The 16,455-nt window shown below is 40.3% G+C and overlaps 1 protein-coding gene across 5 annotated transcripts in view; it reads right to left on the bottom strand.

The window, feature by feature from the left end:
- FOXN3 (forkhead box N3) overlaps nt 1-16,455 on the bottom strand; it is a 453,536-nt gene that overhangs the window by 408,809 nt on the left and 28,272 nt on the right. The window contains exon 3 of one of the 5 annotated variants that reach the window (XM_027844682.1): nt 4,200-4,398. The exons of the other annotated variants lie outside the window; for them this stretch is intronic. The gene's annotated coding sequence lies outside the window, so the exon portion shown is untranslated. The remainder of the gene's footprint in view (nt 1-4,199; nt 4,399-16,455) is intronic. 5 annotated transcript variants of the gene reach the window in all.

Here is a 16,455-nt window from a genome sequence, read left to right as displayed (position 1 = left end):
GAAAAGCAGTGCATGTTGTCCCCTAAAGGTTGTCATTTCTGGATTTCTTTCTTCTCTGTATCTTCTCATGCTCCCAGTAACAGTGACCTAGTTTCCCTACAGCAGACATTTAGAGCAGAGAAGAATGAAGAGAGCTGGAGGGTGGGGGGTGAGGGGGAGAAGACTCAGCCTGGGGAGAAAGGAGCACAGAAGAGCCAGAGCCACCCAAACCCTAGGAGAACAGTCAACTAACTAGCTTATGTCTTTCCACTAAGATTTCCCGTCTGCTTTGCTGCTGCAGCTGTTGTCTGCTTTTTTACTCCTGGCAGCCAATAGGTCTGCTTCCTCATTTTTGCAGCTGCACTTTCAGATTGAACATTATGCAACAAATAAGTTTCAATTTATGACTCCCACAGAGGTCTAGACTAGGGTCCAGACACACAGTTAACACATCTAATCTACTTCAGAGGTCTTTAGTTTAAGGACCCACATTCTGTCCAAAAGCCTTGGGTCATGTCTATATTTTGAAAGGCACCCCCTCCCCAAATATTACACAAGTCTGATCAAGGTAATCGTGCCATCTAAAAGGTTCATGGGAAAGACAGTGGATCCAAATTCACCCTCTTGTCCATTAAAATCATAGCAAGTGCTTTCCAAGATGATTTTAAACCACAGTTTACAACTGACTTATTTGGTGATCAGGCAGGGAGATGGCACAGTAAATAGAGAGCCCTGGGCTTGGAATCAAGAAGACTCATCTTCCTGAGTTCAAATCCAGCCTCAGATACTTACTAGCTGTGTGACCCTGGAAAAGTCACTTAACCCTGTTTGCCTCAGTTTCCTCATCTATAAAATGATCTGGAAAAGGAAATGGCAAACCGCTCCAGTATTTCTGCCAAAAAAAAAAAAACAAACCCAAATGGGGTCATGAAGAGTCAGACACAACTGTGAAATGACTGAAATAAGAACAACACATCTGATGATTTCCAGGAGAGAGGAATACCACCAAGAACCAGTATGGGATTTTACTCACAGACACAGGTACTCCTCTCGTCGGCTGGACTACGCTATTTACCAAATTAGGGAGGCAACTTGGTACAATGGCACGAGTAAGGCCTCCAAAGTTAAAGGACTTGGGTTCCAATCTCACTTTGGGTTCTAATCTCAAATCTTCAAATAGTTCTTGATACTACTACCCACGTGAACTCGGTCAAGTCACAACCTCTCTGGGCTTCAGTTTCCTCATCTGTAAAAAAGGGGTTGGACAAGATGACTTTTGAGGTCCCTTCCAGTTCAGCACCAATGATCCTATACAGTTGCAAAGAAGGCAAACGTACACTGGGTGTGAGGTAGTGAGTTCCCTCTTCCTACAACACAACTAGAAGGGATTGTGTAATAGGTTGGGCATGGCAGACCCTGAAGTCTCTTCCAACTTTGAAGATCTGTTATGGTGACTTGAGTTTCCAAAACAGTTTCCTTCTCCCCCTTCCTCCCTCCCCCGTGGTTTATGTACTATGATGCCTTGGCTTGCCTAGCAATGACAGTGCTTCACCTGCCATCAGCATACAGACTCGTATCTGGTTCCAGATGTGCAAAATACGGACATGTGCACATTTTCATGAGTTTTTCACAATGTTTCTTTTAGCCTATGATTCTGGGTCTGTTGTGGTTTTCAATCCTTCACAATGTATTTGTGTTTACTGACCGCTATTTACTCAGTCACTACTTGAGAGATTTCTGGGCTATTTCAATAGTTTTTGAGGACCATACAGAATATCTACAATCAGGACCATCCTTCAACACTTAGGACATATGGCTGCTACATCTAAGTGATAACAAAAAGTGAAATGTCATCATGTAACTACAATATTTCAATAAAATATCATGTTGCTAGAGTGCTTTAAGGTTTACAAAGTGTTTCCTGTACAACCTTGAGAGGTAGGTGGTACAAATTTTAGTACCCTGTTTTTACAGATGAGAAAACTGAGACACAGGGAGGGAAAATAACTTGTCTTATTGAACTGTTACACTTCAACTGCTTGAGGCAGCTTGGGGCAGCTAGGTGGCGCAATGGATACAGCACCGGCCCTGAAGTCAAGAGGACCTGAGTTCAAATCCAGCCTCAGATCAAACACTTGACACTTACTAGCTGTGTGACCCTGGGCAAGTCACAACCCCAATTGCCTAAAAAATAAAAAACTGACCAAGGTACAATAATTGATGCTCATTGTGATGAAACTAAGTCATCATGAAAATGTTAAACTATGTTTAGTATACAGGATATTTTAGTCTGCTTAAGGGTGCAGGGAAGCATCGAATCTTTTGGTTTTCTATAATATTTTATTGATGCTTTTTTTTCTTTATTCATTTCTCAATAATTTCCCCTCCCTGTAATTCCCCTTTGAATCCTTCCTTATATAACCAGAGATGTGCTGGGGAATATGTCTATGACACACTTTTAAATTTAATATGCATTATTAATACTTTTCCATCACTTTCTTAAGTTTTCAGACAATCAACAAAACAGTAAGTCAAACCCTTGATTCGTAGTTTGCTGACTTTGGAGATGTAAACCCACGCTGAAAATTTAAGGGCAGGGAAAGTCTTTTGCCTTTTCATATCCCTAGAACTTATAAGCACAATGCCTAGTACATTAGTGATTGTTCTTTAATCGTTTCAGTCATGTCTAACTCTTGGTGACCCCATTTAGGGTTTTCTTGGCAAAGATACTGGAGTGGTTTGCCATTTCCTTTTCCAGCTCATTTTACAGATGAGGAAACTGAGGCAAACAGGGTTAAGTGACTTGTCCAGGGTCACACAGTTAATAAGTATCTGAGGCCAGGTTTTAATTCAGGTCTTCCTGATGCTAGGCCCTGCACTCTATTCACTGCACCACCTAAGCTACTAGTACACAGCGGACACTTAATATATGCTTACTGACCAAATAGTTAAGCAGAGCCAAACACGTTGTACATAACAGTTTATTCAACATTCTGCCCCCCTCTCCCAAACCGACCACCTCTCTTTGATCCTCTAAGACTAATCTTAATTTTATTTCATTTAGTCAGAGCAGTAGCACTCACTAACACTTAAAAAATGTTTTAGTGTTGTTTTCATTTACATTATTGGCATACTGATTTCTGGTTCTGCTTTCTTCATTTTGAGTCATACAAGTGTCTGTGAGCTTCTCGGAATTCTTATGAGCAACCAACCAACAAGCATTTCCTAAGCATCTACTACACAGCAAGTACCATTCTTAGGGACCAGGGACTTGAAGGCAAAAGCAAAAGTCCTTGTCCTCCAAGAGCTTACATTTTAACAGGAGAGACAATATATAGATACATTGTGTTGAACCTGTGGTAGAGCCTTCCAAGCTCACATTGGTGTCATCAGCCACAAATGGACACATTGACCCCAACACAGTGATACCATTTTGGTCTTTTTAGAAAACAAAAGACAACAGAAAGCAAGTAAGATAGCCGTATATAAAAGGCATACAAAAGAGATAAAAAGTAATTAAGCTTCAGGGCAGGTAGGTGGCACTGTGGATGGGGTACCAGACCTGGATTTTAGGAAGATTCATTTTCCCAAGTTCAAATCTGGCCTCAGACACTTCCTAACTCTGTGACCCTGGGCAAGTCACTTAACCCTGTTTGCCTCCATTTCCTCATCTGTAAAATGAACTGGAGAAGGAAACGGCAAACCATTCCAGTATCTTTGCCAAGAAAATCCTAAATGGGGTCACAAAAAGTCAGACATGACTTAAACTGACTAAACAAAGAGCACCTACTTTAAATGGTTGTTGTGAGAATTAAATGAAGTAATATTTATTAAACACTTTGCAAACTTTAAAGCATACAAATGCTAGTTATTTTCCTGCATAATTCCAAATTGTTTTTGGAATAGTTGGGCCATTTCTATGTAATCTATTTTAGAAAAGTTTTCACCCAAAACAGTTCATATAAAATTAGTTTTGGTGCTAAAAAAGGGAAATTTTATTTACCTGAAAAATGTGTAAAGGTATACAATTTAGACTCAAAAAGGACCTTAGGAATCACCTAATAATAATAGCCAGTGTCTATACAGTGTCTTAAAGTCTGCAAAATGTTTTACATACATTATCTCATTTGATCCTCACAACAACCATTTAATGAATTGGGAATGGGAATATTATTGTTCCCTTTCCATAGATTTCCATTTTATATTTATTTAGATTGTACCTTTATTATCTTCTGTGAAGCTGGGGCTGTTACCATTGCCACTTTACAGATGAAGAAATTGATGTTTAGGAAGATTAAGTGAGTCACATAGCTCAAGGTTACACAGCCAGTAAAGAGTATGAAGGCAGGATTCAAAATCAGATCTTCTTGGCTTTCAGTCTCACACTCGATCCTCTGAGACACCCAGCTGGCCTAACCCCTCATTTGACAGATGAGGGAAGTGAAGACCAGAAAAAGGAAATGACTGACCAAGGTTACACACGTTATTAAATGACAAAGTCAAAATTTCAATCCAGGACCCCTAACTCTTAAAACCAGGGCTACTAGAGTACATTGCTTCTCACCAAAACCAGAACTACTCGATCCCCAATGCACATGGTGAAATGAAGGATTAAACTGTCTGTTGATATCATCATATTTGTCAAGAGCAGACGTGCCTAAAAATTCAGGTCATTTTTAAGGAAGTTCTAAGAATGAAAGCTACCAACACTCTAAGGTATTTTTGAAATTGGTTAACACACTTTCAAGCTTCATTCAATTAAATGCTTCTTAAAGTGAAGATAAAAATGTGTCTTTTGCCTCTACCAGGCCTTACTCCTTTTCTGTCATTAGGTCCATCTTCTGTTCTTTTTTTAGAATTAATTAGGAAATAAAAATAGAAACCTGACATGTTTATATCAATTCAAAGTGCTGGTTAAACATGAGAGAACAGGGGTCGGGAACACAGAGGTGACAAATTTTATTTCTGTGATGACAACTTGGAGTCCTCTTGCCAGCTGGCCCCAGGAAAAACCCAAAATCAAGCTTCTAATGGCAGGAAGGCACCTCAGGAAGCAGGGAGGTGGCAGAAATACATTGGGTTTAGCAGGCCATCTATACCATGCAAATAAGTCTAATTGCTCTGAGTAATTGGATTGTGGCTTTAAGTGCAAAGATGTTGACAGTTATTGCTATTTGGTAGATCTGCATTGTCAGCCTGGCACATGGGGGCAGTCAGAATGACTACTAGGATCACCCCAAACCCTAACTGTGATCAGGAGAAACCATAAAGTTTATGAAAGACCTTCTTTTCAGGGTGAGACTAAAAGGTGATTGGGGTGGAGGGATTTACCCAGTACTTCTGAATGTCACCCAATGTGCAATCCATTCAGTTTGACAGAGACAGCAAAGGAAATGAGGAGTGATAAGTGATAGGGTAATGATTAGATCAGCCACCTTGGGAAAGGTGCTGAGCTAGAGATATTTCACTAAAATAAGGAGAAACTTGGGAATAGATTTCTGGTGAGCGATCCCAGAGTAGATACATTCGGAATTGGAAATGGATTTCACAGGCAAATAAAGTCTAATAAATGGCAGGTCACTGAAAAATGAAATATCCTAAAATCCAATAGAGTGTTGTAAAGTTTGTCATCGATAATTTAACAGGAAGAGAACTTATACTTGGCAAATATTTAATTTTAAAACACGCTTACTGATTTGTTCAGATGGGAAATATAGAGTATATTAGATATATGAGTATATTACATTAAATATATGCATATATTTAATATATATTAAATATATATAGCATGTTAGATTTAAATATATGTGATAATATATGGTAAAATACACTGTGTATTAATTATATGTATATGTATATCCACATGTGTGTGTGTGTGTGTTATATGTATGCACGAATGTAAATACAAATATAACCTCAAGAGAAAGGAAGCCTGAGTTAGTGGATAGAAAACTAACCTCAGAGTAAGAAAATTTGGTTTAAATTTCACCTCCGACACACTGACTATATGATCTTGGGCAAATTGCTAAACCTCCCAGTGCCCCTGGCAACTTTCTAAGGTTATAAGACTACGGAGTCCAAGCATGGCAAAGGGTACTTCTTCCATGAATGAAATCACAGGCTTGGTCAAATATTCCTACCCAAACACACATGTACACCCTTTCCTCCCTTGCACACCCTTTTCTCCTTTCTGACTAAAACGTTCCAGGAACAATAAATACATTTAGGCTTCTCTGTCTCCTGGAAAGTGAGAAAAAAAAATTTCAGAAACCTAGTAAACATTTTTGTTGTGGTGGTTTAGTCATGTTTCGGTCATATCTAACTCTACAAGACCCCTTTTGGATTTTTTTTGGCAAAGATACTGGAGTGGGTTTGCTGTTTCCTTCTCCACCTCATTTTTACAGATGAGGAAACCAAGGCAAAACAGAGTTGAGTGACTTGTTAAGGATCACACAGCTAAGTAAGTGTCTGAGGCCAAATTTGAACTCACAAAGATGACTCTTCCTGACTCCAGGCTCTATCTATCCACTGTGCCATTTAGCCTTTTTTGTTTGTTTTTAACAGTACTAGTAAGTAAACAGACCACCAACTATCTCCATATCCCACAAGCCTGTGTTAGGATCTGGGGATTAAAAAACTAAAAAATGAAAGTCTGCCCTCAAAGGGCCTATATTCTAAAGGTTTGGTCAAGGACTTTAATGAATTCAATAATAAAGCACATGCTATATAGCTCTTTGAGAGGAAGAGTATGGTACAGAAGGATCAGGGAGCTACTTTACTACTGCAAGCTCTGATCTTTATTATCAGAAGCAGAGGAAGTTCAATTAGAATTTCTAGAGGAGTCACAAGAAACCTTCTCGGAAGCCATTAGCCAAATTTTTGACTGAAGAGCCAGGAGTTTATGCAAATAAGTGTAATTCTAGGCCTTATAATTACTTCCCCTTACTTGTTCACAAAACTTTAGCTGAAATTCCCCATTTTCAGTAACACTTGTGTTAATCACAAAGGTCCTAGTTCCACTGGGGAAATTTCTTACTTCAGTTCATAGCTCTTGCCCCACAAAAGCTGAGCAAATCACTGTCTGATCCCATTACCGTAGCCTACCCAGATACCTTACAACATTAATGAAGGACATTTTTTGCTAAAATATCTTGAAAAGAAAAGAAACAGAATCCAAAATGGAACCTTCAGAAAAACTAACAACTTTTACTGAGCAGCCTTATCCCCAAAGCCTATAGAGACTCCAGGTCACTTTCTGCCAGGCAAATCTCCATCACTGAATGCAGTTTTCACCAAACTGAGGGAAAGGCCTTCAGGCTTTTCCCTATCTCATAGAAGACCCAGATCTTCGAGCATTATAGTCTATACTTCGCCAGACTAGGGAATCTCTCCTTAGTTCCCTCTTTTCAACTGCTGACTTCTAGCTTCCAAAAACTCTTCCAGGAGCAGGCCTTTCAATTTCAAGAGTCCCTGACAATGACTTCAGGTTTAGACATGATAACTATTACTCCTGATGTCCTCTTTCCCTATGGCCCATCTAAGAAGGCGGGAGTTCTCCATCACCGGAAGTGTTCAACGCCAGATTAGCGTTATGAGCCAAGTCTAACGTACTCGATCACTTTACAAGGGTATTACATAGGGGATCCCTTTTTAGTATGTGGTTGGTTTAGACAGGCTCTAAGATTTCGTCTTCTGTGATTCTATGACCCCTAGAAAGGGGTCTCCACACTTAAAAGGAGTATTTCCTTGTTTAGGAACCAGTAAAACATCTTAATTTCTCTCTTAAGCACTTATCAACATGAAGCTATTGTCTCTCCTTTCTAGAAGAGGACCGTGACATCAGGGAGGTGATGCCATGACTTGCAAGTGAATTGAATTTAAGTGAGGTAGAGCCAGGCAAAGTCACCAACCTCACTTTCACCTCCGGAGCCATCTGGGTCCAATGGCCACATACATATCAGGACAACTGGAGATGGCCCTCGTCAACAAGAAGACAGAGGGTTGGCTTTGCAGTCAGGGGGAGACCTGGGTTCCATTCATGTCTCTACTTGGCTATTCGACCCTAGAGTCATTTAACTTCTCAATGCCCCTGGACACTCTCTAAGATAGCTAGGTAGATAGAGTGCTGGGCCTGAAGTAAGAGAGATCCGAGTTCAAATCCATCTTCAGACATCCTTTGGTAGCTGTGCAACCTTGAGAAAGTTACTCAACCTCTGTTTGCCTCAGTTTCCTCAACTGTAAAGTGGAGATAACAGGACCTACCTCACAGGGTTGTAAGAATCAAATAAAGATAATATTTGCAAAAAGCATTTAATGTAATACCTAGTAGATAGTAGGAGCTATATAAATGCCTCTTTCCTTCCTTCTTTTAAAACAAATAGAAATTGAAGATTTTTTAAACTGTTGGTTGGTTTAAAAGTTGCTGTATTCATTCACTCATGACAAAGATAATAATAGCTTCAGTTCAGTCATGTCTGACTCTTTGTGACCTCTTTGGGGGATTTCTCAGCAAAGATATTGGAGTGGTTTGCCATTTCCTTCTCCAGCTCGTTTTACAGATGAGGAACTGAAACAAGCAGGGTTAAGTGACTTGCCCAGGGTCACACAACTAGTAAGTGTCTGAGGCTAGATCTGAATTCATAAAAGATGAGTCTTCTTGATTCCAAGCCCAGTGTTCTACCTACTCTACCACCTAGCTGCCCTAATAATAATAATAACTAGCATTTATACAGCACTTTAAGACTTGCAAAGTGCTTTTTCGCACATTTCATTTAATCTTTACAACAATAAAGTCTGGTTAATATTACTAATATTATCTCCATTTTACAGATGAGGAAACTGAGGCATTAAGAGATTAAGTGACTTGCCTCAGATCATCAAGCTGGTAAATGTCTGAGAAAGGATTTGAACTTGGGTCTTCTCTGACTCCAGATTCAATTCTCTATCCAACTAGGCCACCTAAGACAGTCTCCAATCTCTCTCTTCAATATCTCCCAATCTGCTTATAACAGTACTTTCAACACCTTACTTTACTGATTACCACACCAACCAACAGTAATTCAACTTACCCCTAAGTTAGAGAGCTTCTAGGTCTACATATATTTTCATGAAAAGGGTTGTTAGAGTTTTAAGGTTAATAAACTCATGTTCTGCCACTGTGGTTACTCCTTTTCTGAAGAACATGTGCGTCAGAGATATCTTCCCTCATAAGACTCAGCATAGCATTTGTACATATCCTCCCATGTCTACTAAGAAGGTATGAGGAACCCCGAGGCTTAAGTGCTTTAGTGATAAGCCCATTGTCTCAAGCTAGGAGAGGAGAGAACTCTATCTTTGACTCCTGGCACAAGATAATCACATAGAAAAAAAATTCAGTCTGACACCGTAGTCTACTTATTTTCAACCCTTTTTTTCCCGAGCCCTTAATGGCTCCTAAGTTAATTTTCCAGAGACACCCGTTTTAGTTAGCAGTGGGAGCCCTAGGGGGAAAATGTTATAAATATCAAAACAGCCACAAGCTGCAGCATTGGAGGCTCATGGAATACTTCACAGTTTCCACTTACTATTAGTTCAGGAACTTTGGCTTAATCAGCCTTAACTGGATGCTTTTGATTGCTGAAGAAAAGATCTCTAAGCTTTTAAATACATACCCACATAATTTCTTCCCCTTTTTGGACAAGAATATAATATTGGAATAAATTTCAAAAAAATTTGCTTTGGTACAAATAACTTAGACCCTCAAGAAGAGTTCCATTTTATTGCCTAATGTCTCATTCATGAAAGTTACATGAGTCTCTAGGGAAAAAATATATATGTACTCTATACAGTATATGATGTATTTATGCATGCATGTGTCATGTATGTGTCTATGCATGCATATAGTGATACTGGGCAGGAAGGCCCATTATTAACCTCACTGAGTTCAGCTTCCTGTAAGATGTTATAGAACTTAAAATATCCCTTTTAAATCTACATTTTTTTATTCTACGATCTCTTCAGATAAATATATATTGTGCCCTCGGGGAGGTCCTTTGTCCTTTCCAGACCTCAGTTTCTTTATTTATAAAATGAGAGGGTTGGCCTAGATGACTTTAAATATCCCTTCTGGGTCTATGTACATGATATGTGTACACATGTATATACTTTTATCCATCCTATATATTTTTGTTGCTTAGTTGTTTCAGTCATATCTGACTCTTGGTAACCCCATTTGAGGTTTTCTTGGTAAAGATACTGGAATGGTTTGCCATTTCTTTTTCTAGCTTGTTTTACAGATGAGGAAACTGAGGCAAACAGGGTTAAGTGACTTGCCCACGCTCACACAGATAGTAAGTATCTGAGACCAGATTTGAATTCAGGTTTTCGTGACTCTAAGCCTATCACTCTATCTATTGCACCACATAGCTGCCCAATCCCACATACATTAAAATAAATTTTTTAAAAAGTTAGATTTTAGAAGCAGCTAAATAATAGAGTTAATAGAATGCTGGGCCTGGAGTTAAGATCTAATTTCTTTCTTTCTTTCTTTCTTTCTTCCTTTTTTTTGATTTTTAAATTTTTTTTAATTTTTTAAGACCTAATTTAAAATATAGCCTCAGACACTTCCTAGGTGTATGACCTTGAGCAAGTCACTTAACCTGTTTGCCTCAGTTGCCTCAACTGTAAAATGGGGATAATAACAGCACCTACCTTCCAAGGTTGTTGTGAGGATCAAAATGAGATAATAATTGCAAAGGGCTTAGCCAGTGCCTGCACAAAGGCCTTTAATAAATGCTCCTTTCCTTTCCTTTCTTTAACAAATTGTGTCATCTCTGTCAGAAATACTGTTACCTCCATAAAATGGACTTTAAGCAAATAAAGATTAAAATACCATCAAAGTGGAAGTGAATAATGTCTGTCACAGCGAGCTAGTGTGGAATTAGGAAGGTAGCTCACCTGCTGGGTATTGGATCTCTTCCTTATCTCTAAGAAATTCAGATCAGATGTCTACTGTTCCACCTGAATCCTTCGGCTGTTAACTTTCCAAATGGATTCTTCTGCTCCCTTCTGCTACTCTCACCCCGCCCCCAACACACACACACACACACACACACACACACACACACACACACCCCACCCCCCCATCCATTCCTCCTCTCCACCCCCAACCACAAAACAGTCACAACCCTAGGAAAAGTAAGAATGGAAGTTACAGCAATAACAGGTATTTTCCCTCAATATATTGTCAGAGCAAAGGATGCCCATAAAGTGGTGAAGCGATATCGCTGCTTTCTTTTTCATTTGTAGTCTCAGAAATCTGTTCTGAGGATGGTGGACTCAGGGAAAATCACTCTAATCATCCAAAAGAGAGCTGCTCAGTGCCAAGAAGCTTCTCCATTCCTATCAGAGTCAAAAGCACGGGCTATGATTGCCAGTAAACATTAAGTGATCATAACTTATCTCACAACAGGAAGAAATCGGGGAACAGGTGGGAACCCCGCATTAGACTCCAGGCACACCTAAGGGTGAGCAAGGAGGAGTTCTTAAGAAAGCCAAGCCATCAGGCCTTCATGGTCCATCCTTGAGCATCTAATCCTGAGCATCAGTAGACATCAGGCACATTCACATTTCTTTTCATAAGTCACTCCCAAACACTTTTAATTAAAAAATCCAGGCACCGATTATGCTGCGTTTGTCCTAAGGAAGTGGATTACGCAGATAGGCATCTTTTTTTGTTCCCCCATCTACCTTGATAACCAGCCCTCCTGGAGAAAACCCTTAAGACCAACACGCAGAACAGGCCCTCGCCTTAGCAGGGACTACTCCAGCCAACCAAGCAAATCCCTCCCCTCACCCCAACCCCTCTCATGTTCTCAGGGAGGAGTCTGATCAGTTCAGAAAGCGAAGCCTGTTGGGCCAGCTACAAAGCATCTCAAATTAGTTTACAGTAAGGGAAAAAGAAAATGTCTTACTACCAATAACTTCAAACAGCTCCAACTCTGTTCTATATGCTGTGAGTTAATCTCTGAGTCTGGGTAATTGGAAATGCTTGCTGGGGACCACTGAAACCCTCCGTTTTAGTATTCTTCAGGCTATTACAAAGTCAGAATGAACAAATATAGAAATTGTTGGGGGTAGAGGTGTGTCAGAGAGGGAGATGGAATCCAACTACCAAAATAACCCCATCCTAATTCCTCTATGAAACCACAAGGGTGATTAATAAAAACCCTGATGCAGTTCCTAAAAGCCTAAAACACTGATTACTCTGTTAAATGTCAGAACTATATGAACACCTAGGCAAACTGGATCAAGTGAACTCTAAGAATTTAAGAACGGAGAAGACACAATGCAAGACTAATCTTTAAGTCAGGGCAGCAACTTGGAACAAGAAGAGTAGAGTTTAGATCAGAGATGGCCAACCCATGGCCCTTGGGGTTTTATAACAATCTTTCAAGTTGCATTGAGCAGTGAAGGGAATATAGAAGTGGAGAGTGGGGATGGGAAATGCCATTTCGAATTACAGTTATGCTGTGAGCAGAAGTAATATTATGTTCTTTGGGTGGCCTTGTTGTTGCTTGTCCTTCATTCTTGAAGAGGACCATGACATTGGGAAGATGATGCCATGACTTGCAAGTGAACTGGATTTAAGCAAGGGAGGGCTGTGCAAAGTCACCAGCCTAACTCCCCCCTTGGAGCCATCTGGGTCCAGTGGCAAGATACTGATCAGGACAACTGGAGATGGCCTTGGATGCACTGGGAGAACTTGGCCTTTTTAAGCTAAGGTATTTCCCAGGTCTCAGTTTGACTGATGCAATGTCCATTCAGTGATTAAGGCTAGGTAAGAAATGAGGCAAAGAATGGCCTCTTTTACCTAGTAGAAAAAAAAACCTCAATCTGGGAGACGAAGACCCTCAGGGTTTCCGGCCAAAACAGAAACAGTTGCTATTTACACTCACTCTGAACCATCAGAGCCCAAACAATGACCAGGTAAGGCTTGGGCTGGGACCTACTGTTGGCCAATCAATGAGAGCCAGAGTGATCTGGGTTTAAGGTATGGTCCTTAAAAAAGAAATCTAGCCCATAAACCCCAAGATAGTCCTTTGTGTGCCCTAAAACAACATGAGTGTCCATAATAAAGGAGACAATTCCACAATGGACTGGGCCTGTGGTCAGACCACATTTGGAATGTTGTATTCAGACGGGGATATGACGTACTAGAACAGACATGAACAAACTGGAAAAGAGCCAGGGAAGAGAACCAGGGCAGGGATGGGATGATGCAGAGAGGCAGTGGTGAGAAGGCCTAGATCCCTACCATACTAAGATGGGTTGAAAGAACCAGGGATGTCTGCAGAAGGTAAGAAGTGGGGAGGGATGGGACAGAGATGTTCAAGACATCCTGTCTTCTAAGTACTCCATGAACTACCACATAGAAGACAAATAACACTCATTCTGCTTGGCCCCAAAGGACAAAACTAGTAGAAATGGGTGAAATCTGCCAAGAGTTGTGCTTCAGTTTAAAGCAAGGGAAAACTTCTTAACAATCAAAAACATCCAAAAGTGGAATGGGCTGCCTCAGGAGATGATCAATTCCCTCAAACAAAGACTGAATAATCAATCATTCAACAGGGAATGACTTCTGAGGCCCTTCCAACTCTGAGGTTCTTGGATTGTATGATATCAAAGAGTACAGAAACGGATGAAAAGTGCTATTCTTTCTGTTGAGTACTAAGAAAATGAATTAGGTACAGTAGAATAATAACTAGTATCTGCGTAGCACTTTAAGGTCTGCAAAGAGTTTTTACAACTATTATCTCCTTTAATCCTTACAACAACCCTGAGAGGTTGTTGTTCAGTAATTGAGTGATGTCAGACTCTTCATAATCCCAATAAGCATGGCACACCAATACTGTCCATGGGCTTTTCTTGGCAAAGATACTTTAGTGGGTTGCCATTTCCTTCTCCAGTGGATTAAGGCAAACAGAGGGTAAGTGATTTGCCCAGGGTCACACAGCTAGTCAGTGTCAGGGACCAGATTTGAACTCAGATCTTCCTTACTCCAGGCCTAGTACTCTATCCACTGAGTCATCTAGCTTCCCCACTTGGTTCAAGATGGCCAACACATGGCCTTGAACTCTTTTAAGCTTCATGAGCAGTGAAGCAAATACAAAAGGAGGTGGGGGGAAGAATGCTATTATTATCTCCATTTTACAAATGAGGAAACTGAGGTACACAAAGGTTAAGTGACTGACCCAGTGTCACATAGCTAGTAAATGCATGAGACAGGTTTTGAACTTGGGTCTACTGAACTCCAGGATCAGCAATACGAAGCTGTCTCCCATGTGAAGGAAAAAAAATATCACGATCATTTGTCAGTGACATAGACAGGTTAGGGCTCCTATCTTTTGGTCAGGCTGGCTACCCTGGTTTTAGGGCCACGAAGGAGACATTAATTACAATGAACTTGGTGAGCCTTCCTACATTCCCCTGGAAGACAAAAGTCAGGAAGCATTTACTGTAAGAGCTATATACCTGTAAGAATGCCTTAAACTGCCTCAGAAGAATCTATGCATTGATGACAGTGATGAAATAGATGATAACAGCTGACATTTTGTAGCCCTTTAAGGTTTGTAAAGCTCTTAACAGTTATTATGTCACTTAATCCTCACAACAATATTATGAAGTAGATGAGATCATTATCCTCATTTTGTAGATGAAGAAACAAATTCAGGAGAAGCTTAAGTAATTTGCTCAGGGTTCCACAGCCAGTAAGTGTCTAAAGTGGGGTTCAAACCTGGATCTTTCTAAACACTGGGCCTGGAGACAGAAGACCCAATTTCAAATTCGGCCTCAGACACCTCCTAGTCGCATGACCTGGGCAAGTCACTTAACCCTGTTTGTCTCAGTTTCCTCATCTGTAAAATAGCTGGAGAAGAAAACGACAAACCACTCCAGTGTCTCTGCCAAGAAAACCCCAAATGGGGTCACAAAGAGTCAGACACAACTGAAAAAACTGAACAACAACAAAACTTCCCAACTGCCAGTCCAGAGCTCTATCCTTTATTTCAGGCGGCCTCTCTGACAGGTATACTTTCAGCTCCATTTTGACAAACCATACAGGAATCAAAGGGACATCTTGGGTAATTTGAGAAAGTCATTTAACCTCGATGGACGTCAGTGTTCTCGTATTTATAACGGGAAGAGAACATCCCTTCCAGCTCTGAGGATGTGAGATGTGGGTCTCTATGCAAAAGTTCACACAAAATCAGTCACTTGGTGTAGTAGAAAGAACACTGAACCAGGAATCAAAAAGCTAGCTTCTAGTTCTGGCTCTTATACCCCCTATGTGACCTTGGACTTCCCCTCACTTCCCCTCCTGACGCCTTAGTTTCTCTCTCTGTAAAATGGGAGGAGTTGAATTAGAACAGAGATTCTTTACCTGACAGTTAACTGTCAGTATGACCTTCAACAAATCTCCCCTCCCCATTCCTCAGTCTATCTTTCTTTAAAATGGGTGGGGGAAGGCTGAATAAAATCAGGGGTTTTTTACCTGGAACTGCCTGGATGATCTTGGACAAAATACCTTTTTTTTTCCTCTAGGCCTCAGTTTCCCTTTCTGTAAAATAGGAGCAGGGTACGGATTAGATCAAAGGTTCTTAACCTGAGGTCCACAATTAACAGATAGATTTCAGAATATTGGTAAACTTGAATGAGGGAAAAAAGCATTAGATCTTTAATTTTACTAATCTTTAACTGAAATTTAGCATTTCTTATCCTTCAATTATTTTTTTTTAAAAAAACTTTCTTGGGCAGAAAGTTTCCATAATGGTTCTTGACACAAAAAATGGTCAGATGATCTCTTAGATCCCTTCTAGACTAAGATTTTTCTCTGATTCCAGAGTAAGTAAATGTTCTCAGCAATTGGGATGGAGACGGTAGTATCAGGGGCTGGCATTGACTCTGAAGTGCTTTTGTCTTCTCTCCTACACAAGTCAGAAAGTGGCCACAGAAAAGTTAGAGCTGGGAATGAAGCCCAGGATGAGGAACTCTATTCCTGAGGCTTTGAGAGAATATCACTCATAGAACTCATTTCTCAATAAGCTCTGATTTTTCTCTTCCAAAAACTAACTTATGTCACAAGGACCTTGTGAAGGATCAGCCACTTTGGGTCTCAGAAATGCTCTGTGCCCCGTCACGGGGCTTGATTTTCAGAGCAAGAAACCCTGAGAAGCTTTAACTGAAAATTCATTAGTGGTGTGAGGAAAACAACAGCTCAGGGTTTTCACTCAAACTGGGAGATCGTAAGAATACAGTAAAGACTTATGGACCACGTAATGGCACCACATGTAGAACTGCCTTTCTTAAAAAAAAAAAACAGAAGTTGGTCTTCCTGGGATGGTTTAGGCAGAGGGATAGATTAGATCAGGGGTGGGAAACCTGCAGCCTGGAGGCCTTCACGAAGTTTGGATTCAGTCAAAGGGCTGCACTTGAAAACCT

The sequence above is a fragment of the Vombatus ursinus genome, unplaced genomic scaffold (genome assembly GCF_900497805.2).
Source record: "Vombatus ursinus unplaced genomic scaffold, bare-nosed wombat genome assembly UNPS02014945.1, whole genome shotgun sequence".
NCBI lineage: Eukaryota > Metazoa > Chordata > Mammalia > Diprotodontia > Vombatidae > Vombatus > Vombatus ursinus.
Note: the sequence above shows the minus strand (reverse complement) of the source record. Positions and strands in the feature narration are given on the sequence as shown.